Source organism: Triturus cristatus, chromosome 5_2, assembly GCF_964204655.1.
Source record: "Triturus cristatus chromosome 5_2, aTriCri1.1, whole genome shotgun sequence".
NCBI lineage: Eukaryota > Metazoa > Chordata > Amphibia > Caudata > Salamandridae > Triturus > Triturus cristatus.
The window spans coordinates 553402896-553425555 of record NC_140588.1 but is presented as its reverse complement, the minus strand read 5'-3'; the positions used below and the strand labels follow the sequence as shown (position 1 = coordinate 553425555).

Sequence of the window (22660 nt, the reverse complement as noted above, 5' to 3'; positions counted from 1 at the left end):
AATGTCGTGCATCAGGCCCCTGTGATGAGTTTGAGAAACCAGAGTGAGTTTGTAAAATCTCTCATTATTTTGAGCCATTTAGTTTCCAGGTATTGTAAAAATTCTATTATTTGCTCACATCTAGTAAATTTTTAGAGTATAATCAATACATTAATTTTTCACCCTACCGGTATTAGATATGTGATATTAATGAATACACTTGAAAGAAAATGATTTGGTCAAGAGTCATAAAATGGTCCCACCGAGATTTGAACTCGGATCATTGGATTCAAAGTCCAAAGTGCTAACCATTACACCATGGAACCTCCCATGTGAAAGGAGTGCAAACTGCTGCAGCAATGTGGAAATGTCAACGTTTTTAATATTCTACTGTCAAAGAGAAACTGAATTGGATTGCTTTCCTATTCTGGTAAACTTTTGCATATTGAACTATGTTGGGGAAGGATGTTGCCCAAAAGACTCAAATAACGTTATAACTCTGTTGAACAGTGGTTTTTATGTGAGATAATATTTTTCAATGAAAGATAAGTTGCCCCCTGAGGCAAATCTCTTCTGTCAAAATGGAAAGCTCACCCTGGTACGGGAGGGTGGATGGTGTCGTGGTTAGCACTCTGGACTCTGAAAACAGGGATCTGAGTACAAATTTCAGTGGGACTTATCTGAACATTACAATTTTCTTTTCCATTCAGTTCTTAAAAGTTTTATTTGGAACAACATCACATTTACTTATAAACATGTAAAAATCAACCTGTACATATGTATCTCTGTATATATAGCTATATGTCTCTGTATATTTATAGGAACATATAAACATATAGATTATAAAAATAAATATAATTAGTGGAGGTGAAAATCATGAACAGTTGTTGCCTCTCAGCATTTGAAACATGAGTTTCTACTTCTTTCTCTTTTATATGTCCTGAAATTGAGATAGTCACTTTTTACTCATTATTGATCCAACAATACAGTTGATGTATACAAAGCATATCATATGATTTCTGAATGAAGTTCAAAAATGAGAATTTGATCAGTACCTGTCATGCCTCCGACCAAAAGCTTATATTTTACGATTGGAGATCAACTGTTGTAAATCAGCATGAAAAACATTTTCTTTTCACGATTTCCATACTAATATAAAACAACATTTTTACTAGCTGAATGAGATCATCATTTGGGTTCCTCTATGTTTGATTGAAGAAAACTTCTCATTCAAAATGTGCTATTTTCGCCTTATCAATAGCGGGAAAGCTTAAAAAAGTGATGCTGTGAATCACCCGTCTGAAATGCGTTTGAGAAAATCAGGATATGATTTTATAATGGCTAACTACTTTGTGAAGAAATTTGATGTCAAAGTATTGTAAAGTTTGTATTGATGTAACTTGTTCAAGCTGATGGACATTTTGAAAGCATTCAATAATTGACTCTTTCAACCTACTGGTGTTGGATTTGAGCTATCAATGAACAAAGATGAAGAAATGGAAAAGCTCAAGAGTAATAAAAAAAGTCCCTCCAAGGTTTCAAATCGGATCATTGGATGCAAAGTCCAAATTGCCAACCATTGCTCTATCGAGCCACCCATGCAGGAGACAGAGACATTGCTTCAGTAGTCTGGAAATGTAGACTGTTTTATTATGCTACAGGCAAAGATGAACATTGTGATATAACTTTTATATTCAGATAAACATTTGAATATTTAACACTTTTATAGAGAATATAGCTGAAAAGAATCAAATCACAATAAATCTCTATCCACTATGACCATTCAAATGAGATATCTTTTTATCAATATAAGAGAAGGACATCACTGATGCGCTCTCTTTTGTCTCAATGGAAAAGGCACTCTTGTGTGAGAGGGTTCCATGGTGTAATGGTTAGCACACTGGACTCTGAATCCAGCGATCCGAGTTCAAATCTCGGTGGGACCTACTACAATTATGAGATTCACTGTTTAACTCATTTTTTAGAATTTGGTCTAGAAAAAACCTAATATCAATGTTTTATACTGATGCGTATGAACGCATAAGTATGTATAGATGCATACATAGCTTTATCCATCTAGATAGCTGTTAGACAATATGAACATATCAATTATTCATAAACATAAATATTGAAGCTGAACCTAGAAACTGTTCTTTCACATCCACATTGTAAACATGAGTTTATTTTCCTTTCTCATCTATATGGCCAGTAATGAGATAGTTCATTTTTGCTGATTTCTTAGCTGACAACATGCTGGACTTACACAGTGCATTTCATTGTGAATTTCTTTGAAAGTGAATTTCAGATTCACACCTTTGACATGTCTTTCAAAAGATTCAACTTTATTGGTTGTGGATTTACTGTTGAAAATCAATGTGTAAAATCTTTGTACGTCTGAATTTCAAGATTATTATTCAAACTGCACATCTTCGGTCCCCGTAATACAAAGTTTGACTCCTCAAGTTTTGTTTTAATGAATGCTTTGCAATTAAAAAGTTCCTTGTTCCCCTTATCAATAACAGTAAGATTTTAAAAAGTAATGTCGTGCATCAGGCCCCTGTGATGAGTTTGAGAAACCAGAGTGAGTTTGTAAAATCTCTCATTATTTTGAGCCATTTAGTTTCCAGGTATTGTAAAAATTCTATTATTTGCTCACATCTAGTAAATTTTTAGAGTATAATCAATACATTAATTTTTCACCCTACCGGTATTAGATATGTGATATTCATGAATACACTTGAAAGAAAATGATTTGCTCAAGAGTCATAAAATGGTCCCACCGAGATTTGAACTCGGATCATTGGATTCAAAGTCCAAAGTGCTAACCATTACACCATGGAACCTCCCATGTGAAAGGAGTGCAAACTGCTGCAGCAATGTGGAAATGTCAACGTTTTTAATATTCTACTGTCAAAGAGAAACTGAATTGGATTGCTTTCCTATTCTGGTAAACTTTTGCATATTGAACTATGTTGGGGAAGGATGTTGCCCAAAAGACTCAAATAACGTTATAACTCTGTTGAACAGTGGTTTTTATGTGAGATAATATTTTTCAATGAAAGATAAGTTGCCCCCTGAGGCAAATCTCTTCTGTCAAAATGGAAAGCTCACCCTGGTACGGGAGGGTGGATGGTGTCGTGGTTAGCACTCTGGACTCTGAAAACAGGGATCTGAGTACAAATTTCAGTGGGACTTATCTGAACATTACAATTTTATTTTCCATTCAGTTCTTAAAAGTTTTATTTGGAACAACATCACATTTACTTATAAACATGTAAAAATCAACCTGTACATATGTATCTCTGTATATATAGCTATATGTCTCTGTATATTTATAGGAACATATAAACATATAGATTATAAAAATAAATATAATTAGTGGAGGTGAAAATCATGAACAGTTGTTGCCTCTCAGCATTTGAAACATGAGTTTCTACTTCTTTCTCTTTTATATGTCCTGAAATTGAGATAGTCACTTTTTACTCATTATTGATCCAACAATACAGTTGATGTATACAAAGCATATCATATGATTTCTGAATGAAGTTCAAAAATGAGAATTTGATCAGTACCTGTCATGCCTCCGACCAAAAGCTTATATTTTACGATTGGAGATCAACTGTTGTAAATCAGCATGAAAACTATTTTCTTTTCACGATTTCCATACTAATATAAAACAACATTTTTACTAGCTGAATGAGATCATCATTTGGGTTCCTCTATGTTTGATTGAAGAAAACTTCTCATTCAAAATGTGCTATTTTCGCCTTATCAATAGTGGGAAAGCTTAAAAAAGTGATGCTGTGAATCACCCGTCTGAAATGCGTTTGAGAAAATCAGGATATGATTTTATAATGGCTAACTACTTTGTGAAGAAATTTGATGTCAAAGTATTGTAAAGTTTGTATTGATGTAACTTGTTCAAGCTGATGGACATTTTGAAAGCATTCAATAATTGACTCTTTCAACCTACTGGTGTTGGATTTGAGCTATCAATGAACAAAGATGAAGAAATGGAAAAGCTCAAGAGTAATAAAAAAAGTCCCTCCAAGGTTTCAAATCGGATCATTGGATGCAAAGTCCAAATTGCCAACCATTGCTCTATCGAGCCACCCATGCAGGAGACAGAGACATTGCTTCAGTAGTCTGGAAATGTAGACTGTTTTATTATGCTACAGGCAAAGATGAACATTGTGATATAACTTTTATATTCAGATAAACATTTGAATATTTAACACTTTTATAGAGAATATAGCTGAAAAGAATCAAATCACATTAAATCTCTATCCACTATGACCATTCAAATGAGATATCTTTTTATCAATATAAGAGAAGGACATCACTGATGCGCTCTCTTTTGTCTCAATGGAAAAGGCACTCTTGTGTGAGAGGGTTCCATGGTGTAATGGTTAGCACTCTGGACTCTGAATCCAGCGATCCGAGTTCAAATCTCGGTGGGACCTACTACAATTATGAGATTCACTGTTTAACTCATTTTTTAGAATTTGGTCTAGAAAAAACCTAATATCAATGTTTTATACTGATGCGTATGAACGCATAAGTATGTATAGATGCATACATAGCTTTATCCATCTAGATAGCTGTTAGACAATATGAACATATCAATTATTCATAAACATAAATATTGAAGCTGAACCTAGAAACTGTTCTTTCACATCCACATTGTAAACATGAGTTTATTTTCCTTTCTCATCTATATGGCCAGTAATGAGATAGTTCATTTTTGCTGATTTCTTAGCTGACAACATGCTGGACTTACACAGTGCATTTCATTGTGAATTTCTTTGAAAGTGAATTTCAGATTCACACCTTTGACATTTCTTTCAAAAGATTCAACTTTATTGGTTGTGGATTTACTGTTGAAAATCAGTGTGTAAAATCTTTGTACGTCTGAATTTCAAGATTATTATTCAAACTGCACATCTTCGGTCCCCGTAATACAAAGTTTGACTCCTCAAGTTTTGTTTTAATGAATGCTTTGCAATTAAAAAGTTCCTTGTTCCCCTTATCAATAACAGTAAGATTTTAAAAAGTAATGTCGTGCATCAGGCCCCTGTGATGAGTTTGAGAAACCAGAGTGAGTTTGTAAAATCTCTCATTATTTTGAGCCATTTAGTTTCCAGGTATTGTAAAAATTCTATTATTTGCTCACATCTAGTAAACTTTTAGAGTATAATCAAAAAATTAATTTTTCACCCTACCGGTATTAGATATGTGATATTAATGAATACACTTGAAAGAAAATGATTTGGTCAAGAGTCATAAAATGGTCCCACCGAGATTTGAACTCGGATCATTGGATTCAAAGTCCAAAGTGCTAACCATTACACCATGGAACCTCCCATGTGAAAGGAGTGCAAACTGCTGCAGCAATGTGGAAATGTCAAAGTTTTTAATATTCTACTGTCAAAGAGAAACTGAATTGGATTGCTTTCCTATTCTGGTAAACTTTTGCATATTGAACTATGTTGGGGAAGGATGTTGCCCAAAAGACTCAAATAACGTTATAACTCTGTTGAACAGTGGTTTTTATGTGAGATAATATTTTTCAATGAAAGATAAGTTGCCCCCTGAGGCAAATCTCTTCTGTCAAAATGGAAAGCTCACCCTGGTACGGGAGGGTGGATGGTGTCGTGGTTAGCACTCTGGACTCTGAAAACAGGGATCTGAGTACAAATTTCAGTGGGACTTATCTGAACATTACAATTTTCTTTTCCATTCAGTTCTTAAAAGTTTTATGTGGAACAACATCACATTTACTTATAAACATGTAAAAATCAACCTGTACATATGTATCTCTGTATATATAGCTATATGTCTCTGTATATTTATAGGAACATATAAACATATAGATTATAAAAATAAATATAATTAGTGGAGGTGAAAATCATGAACAGTTGTTGCCTCTCAGCATTTGAAACATGAGTTTCTACTTCTTTCTCTTTTATATGTCCTGAAATTGAGATAGTCACTTTTTACTCATTATTGATCCAACAATACAGTTGATGTATACAAAGCATATCATATGATTTGTGAATGAAGTTCAAAAATGAGAATTTGATCAGTACCTGTCATGCCTCCGACCAAAAGCTTATATTTTACGATTGGAGATCAACTGTTGTAAATCAGCATGAAAAACATTTTCTTTTCACGATTTCCATACTAATATAAAACAACATTTTTACTAGCTGAATGAGATCATCATTTGGGTTCCTCTATGTTTGATTGAAGAAAACTTCTCATTCAAAATGTGCTATTTTCGCCTTATCAATAGTGGGAAAGCTTAAAAAAGTGATGCTGTGAATCACCCGTCTGAAATGCGTTTGAGAAAATCAGGATATGATTTTATAATGGCTAACTACTTTGTGAAGAAATTTGATGTCAAAGTATTGTAAAGTTTGTATTGATGTAACTTGTTCAAGCTGATGGACATTTTGAAAGCATTCAATAATTGACTCTTTCAACCTACTGGTGTTGGATTTGAGCTATCAATGAACAAAGATGAAGAAATGGAAAAGCTCAAGAGTAATAAAAAAAGTCCCTCCAAGGTTTCAAATCGGATCATTGGATGCAAAGTCCAAATTGCCAACCATTGCTCTATCGAGCCACCCATGCAGGAGACAGAGACATTGCTTCAGTAGTCTGGAAATGTAGACTGTTTTATTATGCTACAGGCAAAGATGAACATTGTGATATAACTTTTATATTCAGATAAACATTTGAATATTTAACACTTTTATAGAGAATATAGCTGAAAAGAATCAAATCACATTAAATCTCTATCCACTATGACCATTCAAATGAGATATCTTTTTATCAATATAAGAGAAGGACATCACTGATGCGCTCTCTTTTGTCTCAATGGAAAAGGCACTCTTGTGTGAGAGGGTTCCATGGTGTAATGGTTAGCACACTGGACTCTGAATCCAGCGATCCGAGTTCAAATCTCGGTGGGACCTACTACAATTATGAGATTCACTGTTTAACTCATTTTTTAGAATTTGGTCTAGAAAAAACCTAATATCAATGTTTTATACTGATGCGTATGAACGCATAAGTATGTATAGATGCATACATAGCTTTATCCATCTAGATAGCTGTTAGACAATATGAACATATCAATTATTCATAAACATAAATATTGAAGCTGAACCTAGAAACTGTTCTTTCACATCCACATTGTAAACATGAGTTTATTTTCCTTTCTCATCTATATGGCCAGTAATGAGATAGTTCATTTTTGCTGATTTCTTAGCTGACAACATGCTGGACTTACACAGTGCATTTCATTGTGAATTGCTTTGAAAGTGAATTTCAGATTCACACCTTTGACATGTCTTTCAAAAGATTCAACTTTATTGGTTGTGGATTTACTGTTGAAAATCAATGTGTAAAATCTTTGTACGTCTGAATTTCAAGATTATTATTCAAACTGCACATCTTCGGTCCCCGTAATACAAAGTTTGACTCCTCAAGTTTTGTTTTAATGAATGCTTTGCAATTAAAAAGTTCCTTGTTCCCCTTATCAATAACAGTAAGATTTTAAAAAGTAATGTCGTGCATCAGGCCCCTGTGATGAGTTTGAGAAACCAGAGTGAGTTTGTAAAATCTCTCATTATTTTGAGCCATTTAGTTTCCAGGTATTGTAAAAATTCTATTATTTGCTCACATCTAGTAAATTTTTAGAGTATAATCAATACATTAATTTTTCACCCTACCGGTATTAGATATGTGATATTAATGAATACACTTGAAAGAAAATGATTTGGTCAAGAGTCATAAAATGGTCCCACCGAGATTTGAACTCGGATCATTGGATTCAAAGTCCAAAGTGCTAACCATTACTAGGGGTGGGCGGAATTTGCGGAATTAACCTTCGCAAATTATCGCGAGAATGTTTAAAATTATCGCAAACAAGCAGAAATATCGCGAAGATGCGGAAGTTTTTTTCCGGCATGTTCGCGCGATTTTCTGCATGGTTGCGGGTCGCCAACTTACCCATGTGGCTGCTTGCGGGCGCGGCCATCTTGTTTTGAGTTGTTCTCGCGGTGCATGATCGCGAGAAGAAAGACGTGATCGCGCGACGCATGACGTCACTGCGGGCGCGAACTGTCGCGAGACAGCGCAAATGGCTAAAAACAATACAACATCTCATGGAGAACGCGACCGGATCAAGAAAACTTGTCGGCGAACGCAGGGATTCAGGTAAGGCGATCGCGCGCGCGCGAGAATGTATCATTTTACAGCGCGAGCAAGAAACAAATTATCGCCAAGCTGCGGAAACCGGAATTTTTGACATTTTCGCGCTCTCCGCGGAACGCAAAAATGTCAAATTATCGCAATTTCCGCGAACGGAACGAAATTTTTGCCCAGGCCTAACCATTACACCATGGAACCTCCCATGTGAAAGGAGTGCAAACTGCTGCAGCAATGTGGAAATGTCAACGTTTTTAATATTCTACTGTCAAAGAGAAACTGAATTGGATTGCTTTCCTATTCTGGTAAACTTTTGCATATTGAACTATGTTGGGGAAGGATGTTGCCCAAAAGACTCAAATAACGTTATAACTCTGTTGAACAGTGGTTTTTATGTGAGATAATATTTTTCAATGAAAGATAAGTTGCCCCCTGAGGCAAATCTCTTCTGTCAAAATGGAAAGCTCACCCTGGTACGGGAGGGTGGATGGTGTCGTGGTTAGCACTCTGGACTCTGAAAACAGGGATCTGAGTACAAATTTCAGTGGGACTTATCTGAACATTACAATTTTCTTTTCCATTCAGTTCTTAAAAGTTTTATTTGGAACAACATCACATTTACTTATAAACATGTAAAAATCAACCTGTACATATGTATCTCTGTATATATAGCTATATGTCTCTGTATATTTATAGGAACATATAAACATATAGATTATAAAAATAAATATAATTAGTGGAGGTGAAAATCATGAACAGTTGTTGCCTCTCAGCATTTGAAACATGAGTTTCTACTTCTTTCTCTTTTATATGTCCTGAAATTGAGATAGTCACTTTTTACTCATTATTGATCCAACAATACAGTTGATGTATACAAAGCATATCATATGATTTCTGAATGAAGTTCAAAAATGAGAATTTGATCAGTACCTGTCATGCCTCCGACCAAAAGCTTATATTTTACGATTGGAGATCAACTGTTGTAAATCAGCATGAAAAACATTTTCTTTTCACGATTTCCATACTAATATAAAACAACATTTTTACTAGCTGAATGAGATCATCATTTGGGTTCCTCTATGTTTGATTGAAGAAAACTTCTCATTCAAAATGTGCTATTTTCGCCTTATCAATAGCGGGAAAGCTTAAAAAAGTGATGCTGTGAATCACCCGTCTGAAATGCGTTTGAGAAAATCAGGATATGATTTTATAATGGCTAACTACTTTGTGAAGAAATTTGATGTCAAAGTATTGTAAAGTTTGTATTGATGTAACTTGTTCAAGCTGATGGACATTTTGAAAGCATTCAATAATTGACTCTTTCAACCTACTGGTGTTGGATTTGAGCTATCAATGAACAAAGATGAAGAAATGGAAAAGCTCAAGAGTAATAAAAAAAGTCCCTCCAAGGTTTCAAATCGGATCATTGGATGCAAAGTCCAAATTGCCAACCATTGCTCTATCGAGCCACCCATGCAGGAGACAGAGACATTGCTTCAGTAGTCTGGAAATGTAGACTGTTTTATTATGCTACAGGCAAAGATGAACATTGTGATATAACTTTTATATTCAGATAAACATTTGAATATTTAACACTTTTATAGAGAATATAGCTGAAAAGAATCAAATCACAATAAATCTCTATCCACTATGACCATTCAAATGAGATATCTTTTTATCAATATAAGAGAAGGACATCACTGATGCGCTCTCTTTTGTCTCAATGGAAAAGGCACTCTTGTGTGAGAGGGTTCCATGGTGTAATGGTTAGCACACTGGACTCTGAATCCAGCGATCCGAGTTCAAATCTCGGTGGGACCTACTACAATTATGAGATTCACTGTTTAACTCATTTTTTAGAATTTGGTCTAGAAAAAACCTAATATCAATGTTTTATACTGATGCGTATGAACGCATAAGTATGTATAGATGCATACATAGCTTTATCCATCTAGATAGCTGTTAGACAATATGAACATATCAATTATTCATAAACATAAATATTGAAGCTGAACCTAGAAACTGTTCTTTCACATCCACATTGTAAACATGAGTTTATTTTCCTTTCTCATCTATATGGCCAGTAATGAGATAGTTCATTTTTGCTGATTTCTTAGCTGACAACATGCTGGACTTACACAGTGCATTTCATTGTGAATTTCTTTGAAAGTGAATTTCAGATTCACACCTTTGACATGTCTTTCAAAAGATTCAACTTTATTGGTTGTGGATTTACTGTTGAAAATCAATGTGTAAAATCTTTGTACGTCTGAATTTCAAGATTATTATTCAAACTGCACATCTTCGGTCCCCGTAATACAAAGTTTGACTCCTCAAGTTTTGTTTTAATGAATGCTTTGCAATTAAAAAGTTCCTTGTTCCCCTTATCAATAACAGTAAGATTTTAAAAAGTAATGTCGTGCATCAGGCCCCTGTGATGAGTTTGAGAAACCAGAGTGAGTTTGTAAAATCTCTCATTATTTTGAGCCATTTAGTTTCCAGGTATTGTAAAAATTCTATTATTTGCTCACATCTAGTAAATTTTTAGAGTATAATCAATACATTAATTTTTCACCCTACCGGTATTAGATATGTGATATTAATGAATACACTTGAAAGAAAATGATTTGCTCAAGAGTCATAAAATGGTCCCACCGAGATTTGAACTCGGATCATTGGATTCAAAGTCCAAAGTGCTAACCATTACACCATGGAACCTCCCATGTGAAAGGAGTGCAAACTGCTGCAGCAATGTGGAAATGTCAACGTTTTTAATATTCTACTGTCAAAGAGAAACTGAATTGGATTGCTTTCCTATTCTGGTAAACTTTTGCATATTGAACTATGTTGGGGAAGGATGTTGCCCAAAAGACTCAAATAACGTTATAACTCTGTTGAACAGTGGTTTTTATGTGAGATAATATTTTTCAATGAAAGATAAGTTGCCCCCTGAGGCAAATCTCTTCTGTCAAAATGGAAAGCTCACCCTGGTACGGGAGGGTGGATGGTGTCGTGGTTAGCACTCTGGACTCTGAAAACAGGGATCTGAGTACAAATTTCAGTGGGACTTATCTGAACATTACAATTTTCTTTTCCATTCAGTTCTTAAAAGTTTTATTTGGAACAACATCACATTTACTTATAAACATGTAAAAATCAACCTGTACATATGTATCTCTGTATATATAGCTATATGTCTCTGTATATTTATAGGAACATATAAACATATAGATTATAAAAATAAATATAATTAGTGGAGGTGAAAATCATGAACAGTTGTTGCCTCTCAGCATTTGAAACATGAGTTTCTACTTCTTTCTCTTTTATATGTCCTGAAATTGAGATAGTCACTTTTTACTCATTATTGATCCAACAATACAGTTGATGTATACAAAGCATATCATATGATTTCTGAATGAAGTTCAAAAATGAGAATTTGATCAGTACCTGTCATGCCTCCGACCAAAAGCTTATATTTTACGATTGGAGATCAACTGTTGTAAATCAGCATGAAAAACATTTTCTTTTCACGATTTCCATACTAATATAAAACAACATTTTTACTAGCTGAATGAGATCATCATTTGGGTTCCTCTATGTTTGATTGAAGAAAACTTCTCATTCAAAATGTGCTATTTTCGCCTTATCAATAGCGGGAAAGCTTAAAAAAGTGATGCTGTGAATCACCCGTCTGAAATGCGTTTGAGAAAATCAGGATATGATTTTATAATGGCTAACTACTTTGTGAAGAAATTTGATGTCAAAGTATTGTAAAGTTTGTATTGATGTAACTTGTTCAAGCTGATGGACATTTTGAAAGCATTCAATAATTGACTCTTTCAACCTACTGGTGTTGGATTTGAGCTATCAATGAACAAAGATGAAGAAATGGAAAAGCTCAAGAGTAATAAAAAAAGTCCCTCCAAGGTTTCAAATCGGATCATTGGATGCAAAGTCCAAATTGCCAACCATTGCTCTATCGAGCCACCCATGCAGGAGACAGAGACATTGCTTCAGTAGTCTGGAAATGTAGACTGTTTTATTATGCTACAGGCAAAGATGAACATTGTGATATAACTTTTATATTCAGATAAACATTTGAATATTTAACACTTTTATAGAGAATATAGCTGAAAAGAATCAAATCACAATAAATCTCTATCCACTATGACCATTCAAATGAGATATCTTTTTATCAATATAAGAGAAGGACATCACTGATGCGCTCTCTTTTGTCTCAATGGAAAAGGCACTCTTGTGTGAGAGGGTTCCATGGTGTAATGGTTAGCACACTGGTCTCTGAATCCAGCGATCCGAGTTCAAATCTCGGTGGGACCTACTACAATTATGAGATTCACTGTTTAACTCATTTTTTAGAATTTGGTCTAGAAAAAACCTAATATCAATGTTTTATACTGATGCGTATGAACGCATAAGTATGTATAGATGCATACATAGCTTTATCCATCTAGATAGCTGTTAGACAATATGAACATATCAATTATTCATAAACATAAATATTGAAGCTGAACCTAGCAACTGTTCTTTCACATCCACATTGTAAACATGAGTTTATTTTCCTTTCTCATCTATATGGCCAGTAATGAGATAGTTCATTTTTGCTGATTTCTTAGCTGACAACATGCTGGACTTACACAGTGCATTTCATTGTGAATTTCTTTGAAAGTGAATTTCAGATTCACACCTTTGACATGTCTTTCAAAAGATTCAACTTTATTGGTTGTGGATTTACTGTTGAAAATCAATGTGTAAAATCTTTGTACGTCTGAATTTCAAGATTATTATTCAAACTGCACATCTTCGGTCCCCGTAATACAAAGTTTGACTCCTCAAGTTTTGTTTTAATGAATGCTTTGCAATTAAAAAGTTCCTTGTTCCCCTTATCAATAACAGTAAGATTTTAAAAAGTAATGTCGTGCATCAGGCCCCTGTGATGAGTTTGAGAAACCAGAGTGAGTTTGTAAAATCTCTCATTATTTTGAGCCATTTAGTTTCCAGGTATTGTAAAAATTCTATTATTTGCTCACATCTAGTAAATTTTTAGAGTATTATCAATACATTAATTTTTCACCCTACCGGTATTAGATATGTGATATTAATGAATACACTTGAAAGAAAATGATTTGGTCAAGAGTCATAAAATGGTCCCACCGAGATTTGAATTCGGATCATTGGATTCAAAGTCCAAAGTGCTAACCATTACACCATGGAACCTCCCATGTGAAAGGAGTGCAAACTGCTGCAGCAATGTGGAAATGTCAACGTTTTTAATATTCTACTGTCAAAGAGAAACTGAATTGGATTGCTTTCCTATTCTGGTAAACTTTTGCATATTGAACTATGTTGGGGAAGGATGTTGCCCAAAAGACTCAAATAACGTTATAACTCTGTTGAACAGTGGTTTTTATGTGAGATAATATTTTTCAATGAAAGATAAGTTGCCCCCTGAGGCAAATCTCTTCTGTCAAAATGGAAAGCTCACCCTGGTACGGGAGGGTGGATGGTGTCGTGGTTAGCACTCTGGACTCTGAAAACAGGGATCTGAGTACAAATTTCAGTGGGACTTATCTGAACATTACAATTTTCTTTTCCATTCAGTTCTTAAAAGTTTTATTTGGAACAACATCACATTTACTTATAAACATGTAAAAATCAACCTGTACATATGTATCTCTGTATATATAGCTTTATGTCTCTGTATATTTATAGGAACATATAAACATATAGATTATAAAAATAAATATAATTAGTGGAGGTGAAAATCATGAACAGTTGTTGCCTCTCAGCATTTGAAACATGAGTTTCTACTTCTTTCTCTTTTATATGTCCTGAAATTGAGATAGTCACTTTTTACTCATTATTGATCCAACAATACAGTTGATGTATACAAAGCATATCATATGATTTCTGAATGAAGTTCAAAAATGAGAATTTGATCAGTACCTGTCATGCCTCCGACCAAAAGCTTATATTTTACGATTGGAGATCAACTGTTGTAAATCAGCATGAAAAACATTTTCTTTTCACGATTTCCATACTAATATAAAACAACATTTTTACTAGCTGAATGAGATCATCATTTGGGTTCCTCTATGTTTGATTGAAGAAAACTTCTCATTCAAAATGTGCTATTTTCGCCTTATCAATAGTGGGAAAGCTTAAAAAAGTGATGCTGTGAATCACCCGTCTGAAATGCGTTTGAGAAAATCAGGATATTATTTTATAATGGCTAACTACTTTGTGAAGAAATTTGATGTCAAAGTATTGTAAAGTTTGTATTGATGTAACTTGTTCAAGCTGATGGACATTTTGAAAGCATTCAATAATTGACTCTTTCAACCTACTGGTGTTGGATTTGAGCTATCAATGAACAAAGATGAAGAAATGGAAAAGCTCAAGAGTAATAAAAAAAGTCCCTCCAAGGTTTCAAATCGGATCATTGGATGCAAAGTCCAAATTGCCAACCATTGCTCTATCGAGCCACCCATGCAGGAGACAGAGACATTGCTTCAGTAGTCTGGAAATGTAGACTGTTTTATTATGCTACAGGCAAAGATGAACATTGTGATATAACTTTTATATTCAGATAAACATTTGAATATTTAACACTTTTATAGAGAATATAGCTGAAAAGAATCAAATCACATTAAATCTCTATCCACTATGACCATTCAAATGAGATATCTTTTTATCAATATAAGAGAAGGACATCACTGATGCGCTCTCTTTTGTCTCAATGGAAAAGGCACTCTTGTGTGAGAGGGTTCCATGGTGTAATGGTTAGCACTCTGGACTCTGAATCCAGCGATCCGAGTTCAAATCTCGGTGGGACCTACTACAATTATGAGATTCACTGTTTAACTCATTTTTTAGAATTTGGTCTAGAAAAAACCTAATATCAATGTTTTATACTGATGCGTATGAACGCATAAGTATGTATAGATGCATACATAGCTTTATCCATCTAGATAGCTGTTAGACAATATGAACATATCAATTATTCATAAACATAAATATTGAAGCTGAACCTAGAAACTGTTCTTTCACATCCACATTGTAAACATGAGTTTATTTTCCTTTCTCATCTATATGGCCAGTAATGAGATAGTTCATTTTTGCTGATTTCTTAGCTGACAACATGCTGGACTTACACAGTGCATTTCATTGTGAATTTCTTTGAAAGTGAATTTCAGATTCACACCTTTGACATTTCTTTCAAAAGATTCAACTTTATTGGTTGTGGATTTACTGTTGAAAATCAGTGTGTAAAATCTTTGTACGTCTGAATTTCAAGATTATTATTCAAACTGCACATCTTCGGTCCCCGTAATACAAAGTTTGACTCCTCAAGTTTTGTTTTAATGAATGCTTTGCAATTAAAAAGTTCCTTGTTCCCCTTATCAATAACAGTAAGATTTTAAAAAGTAATGTCGTGCATCAGGCCCCTGTGATGAGTTTGAGAAACCAGAGTGAGTTTGTAAAATCTCTCATTATTTTGAGCCATTTAGTTTCCAGTTATTGTAAAAATTCTATTATTTGCTCACATCTAGTAAACTTTTAGAGTATAATCAAAAAATTAATTTTTCACCCTACCGGTATTAGATATGTGATATTAATGAATACACTTGAAAGAAAATGATTTGGTCAAGAGTCATAAAATGGTCCCACCGAGATTTGAACTCGGATCATTGGATTCAAAGTCCAAAGTGCTAACCATTACACCATGGAACCTCCCATGTGAAAGGAGTGCAAACTGCTGCAGCAATGTGGAAATGTCAAAGTTTTTAATATTCTACTGTCAAAGAGAAACTGAATTGGATTGCTTTCCTATTCTGGTAAACTTTTGCATATTGAACTATGTTGGGGAAGGATGTTGCCCAAAAGACTCAAATAACGTTATAACTCTGTTGAACAGTGGTTTTTATGTGAGATAATATTTTTCAATGAAAGATAAGTTGCCCCCTGAGGCAAATCTCTTCTGTCAAAATGGAAAGCTCACCCTGGTACGGGAGGGTGGATGGTGTCGTGGTTAGCACTCTGGACTCTGAAAACAGGGATCTGAGTACAAATTTCAGTGGGACTTATCTGAACATTACAATTTTCTTTTCCATTCAGTTCTTAAAAGTTTTATGTGGAACAACATCACATTTACTTATAAACATGTAAAAATCAACCTGTACATATGTATCTCTGTATATATAGCTATATGTCTCTGTATATTTATAGGAACATATAAACATATAGATTATAAAAATAAATATAATTAGTGGAGGTGAAAATCATGAACAGTTGTTGCCTCTCAGCATTTGAAACATGAGTTTCTACTTCTTTCTCTTTTATATGTCCTGAAATTGAGATAGTCACTTTTTACTCATTATTGATCCAACAATACAGTTGATGTATACAAAGCATATCATATGATTTGTGAATGAAGTTCAAAAATGAGAATTTGATCAGTACCTGTCATGCCTCCGACCAAAAGCTTATATTTTACGATTGGAGATCAACTGTTGTAAATCAGCATGAAAAACATTTTCTTTTCACGATTTCCATACTAATATAAAACAACATTTTTACTAGCTGAATGAGATCATCATTTGGGTTCCTCTATGTTTGATTGAAGAAAACTTCTCATTCAAAATGTGCTATTTTCGCCTTATCAATAGTGGGAAAGCTTAAAAAAGTGATGCTGTGAATCACCCGTCTGAAATGCGTTTGAGAAAATCAGGATATGATTTTATAATGGCTAACTACTTTGTGAAGAAATTTGATGTCAAAGTATTGTAAAGTTTGTATTGATGTAACTTGTTCAAGCTGATGGACATTTTGAAAGCATTCAATAATTGACTCTTTCAACCTACTGGTGTTGGATTTGAGCTATCAATGAACAAAGATGAAGAAATGGAAAAGCTCAAGAGTAATAAAAAAAGTCCCTCCAAGGTTTCAAATCGGATCATTGGATGCAAAGTCCAAATTGCCAACCATTGCTCTATCGAGCCACCCATGCAGGAGACAGAGACATTGCTTCAGTAGTCTGGAAATGTAGACTGTTTTATTATGCTACAGGCAAAGATGAACATTGTGATATAACTTTTATATTCAGATAAACATTTGAATATTTAACACTTTTATAGAGAATATAGCTGAAAAGAATCAAATCACATTAAATCTCTATCCACTATGACCATTCAAACGAGATATCTTTTTATCAATATAAGAGAAGGACATCACTGATGCGCTCTCTTTTGTCTCAATGGAAAAGGCACTCTTGTGTGAGAGGGTTCCATGGTGTAATGGTTAGCACACTGGACTCTGAATCCAGCGATCCGAGTTCAAATCTCGGTGGGACCTACTACAATTATGAGATTCACTGTTTAACTCATTTTTTAGAATTTGGTCTAGAAAAAACCTAATGTCAATGTTTTATACTGATGCGTATGAACGCATAAGTATGTATAGATGCATACATAGCTTTATCCATCTAGATAGCTGTTAGACAATATGAACATATCAATTATTCATAAACATAAATATTGAAGCTGAACCTAGAAACTGTTCTTTCACATCCACATTGTAAACATGAGTTTATTTTCCTTTCTCATCTATATGGCCAGTAATGAGATAGTTCATTTTTGCTGATTTCTTAGCTGACAACATGCTGGACTTACACAGTGCATTTCATTGTGAATTTCTTTGAAAGTGAATTTCAGATTCACACCTTTGACATGTCTTTCAAAAGATTCAACTTTATTGGTTGTGGATTTACTGTTGAAAATCAGTGTGTAAAATCTTTGTACGTCTGAATTTCAAGATTATTATTCAAACTGCACATCTTCGGTCCCCGTAATACAAAGTTTGACTCCTCAAGTTTTGTTTTAATGAATGCTTTGCAATTAAAAAGTTCCTTGTTCCCCTTATCAATAACAGTAAGATTTTAAAAAGTAATGTCGTGCATCAGGCCCCTGTGATGAGTTTGAGAAACCAGAGTGAGTTTGTAAAATCTCTCATTAGTTTGAGCCATTTAGTTTCCAGGTATTGTAAAAATTCTATAATTTGCTCACATCTAGTAAACTTTTAGAGTATAATCAATAAATTAATTTTTCACCCTACCGGTATTAGATATGTGATATTAATGAATACACTTGAAAGAAAATGATTTGGTCAAGAGTCATAAAATGGTCACACCGAGATTTGAACTCGGATCATTGGATTCAAAGTCCAAAGTGCTAACCATTACACCATGGAACCTCCCATGTGAAAGGAGTGCAAACTGCTGCAGCAATGTGGAAATGTCAAAGTTTTTAATATTCTACTGTCAAAGAGAAACTGAATTGGATTGCTTTCCTATTCTGGTAAACTTTTGCATATTGAACTATGTTGGGGAAGGATGTTGCCCAAAAGACTCAAATAACGTTATAACTCTGTTGAACAGTGGTTTTTATGTGAGATAATATTTTTCAATGAAAGATAAGTTGCCCCCTGAGGCAAATCTCTTCTGTCAAAATGGAAAGCTCACCCTGGTACGGGAGGGTGGATGGTGTCGTGGTTAGCACTCTGGACTCTGAAAACAGGGATCTGAGTACAAATTTCAGTGGGACTTATCTGAACATTACAATTTTCTTTTCCATTCAGTTCTTAAAAGTTTTATTTGGAACAACATCACATTTACTTATAAACATGTAAAAATCAACCTGTACATATGTATCTCTGTATATATAGCTATATGTCTCTGTATATTTATAGGAACATATAAACATATAGATTATAAAAATAAATATAATTAGTGGAGGTGAAAATCATGAACAGTTGTTGCCTCTCAGCATTTGAAACATGAGTTTCTACTTCTTTCTCTTTTATATGTCCTGAAATTGAGATAGTCACTTTTTACTCAGTATTGATCCAACAATACAGTTGATGTATACAAAGCATATCATATGATTTGTGAATGAAGTTCAAAAATGAGAATTTGATCAGTACCTGTCATGCCTCCGACCAAAAGCTTATATTTTACGATTGGAGATCAACTGTTGTAAATCAGCATGAAAAACATTTTCTTTTCACGATTTCCATACTAATATAAAACAACATTTTTACTAGTTGAATGAGATCATCATTTGGGTTCCTCTATGTTTGATTGAAGAAAACTTCTCATTCAAAATGTGCTATTTTCGCCTTATCAATAGCGGGAAAGCATAAAAAAGTGATGCTGTGAATCACCCGTCTGAAATGCGTTTGAGAAAATCAGGATATGATTTTATAATGGCTAACTACTTTGTGAAGAAATTTGATGTCAAAGTATTGTAAAGTTTGTATTGATGTAACTTGTTCAAGCTGATGGACATTTTGAAAGCATTCAATAATTGACTCTTTCAACCTACTGGTGTTGGATTTGAGCTATCAATGAACAAAGATGAAGAAATGGAAAAGCTCAAGAGTAATAAAAAAAGTCCCTCCAAGGTTTCAAATCGGATCATTGGATGCAAAGTCCAAATTGCCAACCATTGCTCTATCGAGCCACCCATGCAGGAGACAGAGACATTGCTTCAGTAGTCTGGAAATGTAGACTGTTTTATTATGCTACAGGCAAAGATGAACATTGTGATATAACTTTTATATTCAGATAAACATTTGAATATTTAACACTTTTATAGAGAATATAGCTGAAAAGAATCAAATCACATTAAATCTCTATCCACTATGACCATTCAAATGAGATATCTTTTTATCAATATAAGAGAAGGACATCACTGATGCGCTCTCTTTTGTCTCAATGGAAAAGGCACTCTTGTGTGAGAGGGTTCCATGGTGTAATGGTTAGCACACTGGACTCTGAATCCAGCGATCCAAGTTCAAATCTCGGTGGGACCTACTACAATTATGAGATTCACTGTTTAACTCATTTTTTAGAATTTGGTCTAGAAAAAACCTAATATCAATGTTTTATACTGATGCGTATGAACGCATAAGTATGTATAGATGCATACATAGCTTTATCCATCTAGATAGCTGTTAGACAATATGAACATATCAATTATTCATAAACATAAATATTGAAGCTGAACCTAGAAACTGTTCTTTCACATCCACATTGTAAACATGAGTTTATTTTCCTTTCTCATCTATATGGCCAGTAATGAGATAGTTCATTTTTGCTGATTTCTTAGCTGACAACATGCTGGACTTACACAGTGCATTTCATTGTGAATTTCTTTGAAAGTGAATTTCAGATTCACACCTTTGACATTTCTTTCAAAAGATTCAACTTTATTGGTTGTGGATTTACTGTTGAAAATCAGTGTGTAAAATCTTTGTACGTCTGAATTTCAAGATTATTATTCAAACTGCACATCTTCGGTCCCCGTAATACAAAGTTTGACTCCTCAAGTTTTGTTTTAATGAATGCTTTGCAATTAAAAAGTTCCTTGTTCCCCTTATCAATAACAGTAAGATTTTAAAAAGTAATGTCGTGCATCAGGCCCCTGTGATGAGTTTGAGAAACCAGAGTGAGTTTGTAAAATCTCTCATTAGTTTGAGCCATTTAGTTTCCAGGTATTGTAAAAATTCTATAATTTGCTCACATCTAGTAAACTTTTAGAGTATAATCAATAAATTAATTTTTCACCCTACCGGTATTAGATATGTGATATTAATGAATACACTTGAAAGAAAATGATTTGGTCAAGAGTCATAAAATGGTCCCACCGAGATTTGAACTCGGATCATTGGATTCAAAGTCCAAAGTGCTAACCATTACACCATGGAACCTCCCATGGGAAAGGAGTGCAAACTGCTGCAGCAATGTGGAAATGTCAAAGTTTTTAATATTCTACAGTCAAAGAGAAACTGAATTGGATTGCTTTCCTATTCTGGTAAACTTTTGCATATTGAACTATGTTGGGGAAGGATGTTGCCCAAAAGACTCAAATAACGTTATAACTCTGTTGAACAGTGGTTTTTATGTGAGATAATATTTTTCAATGAAAGATAAGTTGCCCCCTGAGGCAAATCTCTTCTGTCAAAATGGAAAGCTCACCCTGGTACGGGAGGGTGGATGGTGTCGTGGTTAGCACTCTGGACTCTGAAAACAGGGATCTGAGTACAAATTTCAGTGGGACTTATCTGAACATTACAATTTTCTTTTCCATTCAGTTCTTAAAAGTTTTATTTGGAACAACATCACATTTACTTATAAACATGTAAAAATCAACCTGTACATATGTATCTCTGTATATATAGCTATATGTCTCTGTATATTTATAGGAACATATAAACATATAGATTATAAAAATAAATATAATTAGTGGAGGTGAAAATCATGAACAGTTGTTGCCTCTCAGCATTTGAAACATGAGTTTCTACTTCTTTCTCTTTTATATGTCCTGAAATTGAGATAGTCAATTTTTACTCATTATTGATCCAACAATACAGTTGATGTATACAAAGCATATCATATTATTTGTGAATGAAGTTCAAAAATGAGAATTTGATCAGTACCTGTCATGCCTCCGACCAAAAGCTTATATTTTACGATTGGAGATCAACTGTTGTAAATCAGCATGAAAAACATTTTCTTTTCACGATTTCCATACTAATATAAAACAACATTTTTACTAGCTGAATGAGATCATCATTTGGGTTCCTCTATGTTTGATTGAAGAAAACTTCTCATTCAAAATGTGCTATTTTCGCCTTATCAATAGTGGGAAAGCTTAAAAAAGTGATGCTGTGAATCACCCGTCTGAAATGCGTTTGAGAAAATCAGGATATGATTTTATAATGGCTAACTACTTTGTGAAGAAATTTGATGTCAAAGTATTGTAAAGTTTGTATTGATGTAACTTGTTCAAGCTGATGGACATTTTGAAAGCATTCAATAATTGACTCTTTCAACCTACTGGTGTTGGATTTGAGCTATCAATGAACAAAGATGAAGAAATGGAAAAGCTCAAGAGTAATAAAAAAAGTCCCTCCAAGGTTTCAAATCGGATCATTGGATGCAAAGTCCAAATTGCCAACCATTGCTCTATCGAGCCACCCATGCAGGAGACAGAGACATTGCTTCAGTAGTCTGGAAATGTAGACTGTTTTATTATGCTACAGGCAAAGATGAACATTGTGATATAACTTTTATATTCAGATAAACATTTGAATATTTAACACTTTTATAGAGAATATAGCTGAAAAGAATCAAATCACATTAAATCTCTATCCACTATGACCATTCAAACGAGATATCTTTTTATCAATATAAGAGAAGGACATCACTGATGCGCTCTCTTTTGTCTCAATGGAAAAGGCACTCTTGTGTGAGAGGGTTCCATGGTGTAATGGTTAGCACTCTGGACTCTGAATCCAGCGATCCGAGTTCAAATCTCGGTGGGACCTACTACAATTATGATATTCACTGTTTAACTCATTTTTTAGAATTTGGTCTAGAAAAAAC

General features: G+C 34.1%; 14 non-coding genes across 14 annotated transcripts; 8 read left to right on the top strand and 6 right to left on the bottom strand.

Annotated features, from left to right (window-relative positions):
* Positions 1–233: 233 nt before the first annotated feature.
* Positions 234–305, bottom strand: TRNAQ-UUG (transfer RNA glutamine (anticodon UUG)). Its single transcript has one exon. It is a non-coding gene; the product is annotated as a tRNA-Gln (tRNA).
* A 1548-nt stretch (positions 306–1853) lies between these two features.
* Positions 1854–1925, top strand: TRNAQ-CUG (transfer RNA glutamine (anticodon CUG)). Its single transcript has one exon. It is a non-coding gene; the product is annotated as a tRNA-Gln (tRNA).
* An 825-nt stretch (positions 1926–2750) lies between these two features.
* TRNAQ-UUG (transfer RNA glutamine (anticodon UUG)) lies at positions 2751–2822 on the bottom strand. The gene has a single exon. It is a non-coding gene; the product is annotated as a tRNA-Gln (tRNA).
* A 1548-nt stretch (positions 2823–4370) lies between these two features.
* On the top strand, positions 4371–4442 carry TRNAQ-CUG (transfer RNA glutamine (anticodon CUG)). Its single transcript has one exon. It is a non-coding gene; the product is annotated as a tRNA-Gln (tRNA).
* An 825-nt stretch (positions 4443–5267) lies between these two features.
* TRNAQ-UUG (transfer RNA glutamine (anticodon UUG)) lies at positions 5268–5339 on the bottom strand. Its single transcript has one exon. It is a non-coding gene; the product is annotated as a tRNA-Gln (tRNA).
* Positions 5340–6887: 1548 nt separating this feature from the next.
* TRNAQ-CUG (transfer RNA glutamine (anticodon CUG)) lies at positions 6888–6959 on the top strand. Its single transcript has one exon. It is a non-coding gene; the product is annotated as a tRNA-Gln (tRNA).
* A 2986-nt stretch (positions 6960–9945) lies between these two features.
* TRNAQ-CUG (transfer RNA glutamine (anticodon CUG)) lies at positions 9946–10017 on the top strand. Its single transcript has one exon. It is a non-coding gene; the product is annotated as a tRNA-Gln (tRNA).
* Positions 10018–10842: 825 nt separating this feature from the next.
* On the bottom strand, positions 10843–10914 carry TRNAQ-UUG (transfer RNA glutamine (anticodon UUG)). Its single transcript has one exon. It is a non-coding gene; the product is annotated as a tRNA-Gln (tRNA).
* Positions 10915–12462: 1548 nt separating this feature from the next.
* Positions 12463–12534, top strand: TRNAQ-CUG (transfer RNA glutamine (anticodon CUG)). Its single transcript has one exon. It is a non-coding gene; the product is annotated as a tRNA-Gln (tRNA).
* Positions 12535–14979: 2445 nt separating this feature from the next.
* Positions 14980–15051, top strand: TRNAQ-CUG (transfer RNA glutamine (anticodon CUG)). Its single transcript has one exon. It is a non-coding gene; the product is annotated as a tRNA-Gln (tRNA).
* Positions 15052–15876: 825 nt separating this feature from the next.
* Positions 15877–15948, bottom strand: TRNAQ-UUG (transfer RNA glutamine (anticodon UUG)). Its single transcript has one exon. It is a non-coding gene; the product is annotated as a tRNA-Gln (tRNA).
* Positions 15949–17496: 1548 nt separating this feature from the next.
* TRNAQ-CUG (transfer RNA glutamine (anticodon CUG)) lies at positions 17497–17568 on the top strand. The gene has a single exon. It is a non-coding gene; the product is annotated as a tRNA-Gln (tRNA).
* A 3342-nt stretch (positions 17569–20910) lies between these two features.
* Positions 20911–20982, bottom strand: TRNAQ-UUG (transfer RNA glutamine (anticodon UUG)). Its single transcript has one exon. It is a non-coding gene; the product is annotated as a tRNA-Gln (tRNA).
* A 1548-nt stretch (positions 20983–22530) lies between these two features.
* On the top strand, positions 22531–22602 carry TRNAQ-CUG (transfer RNA glutamine (anticodon CUG)). Its single transcript has one exon. It is a non-coding gene; the product is annotated as a tRNA-Gln (tRNA).
* Positions 22603–22660: the final 58 nt, after the last annotated feature.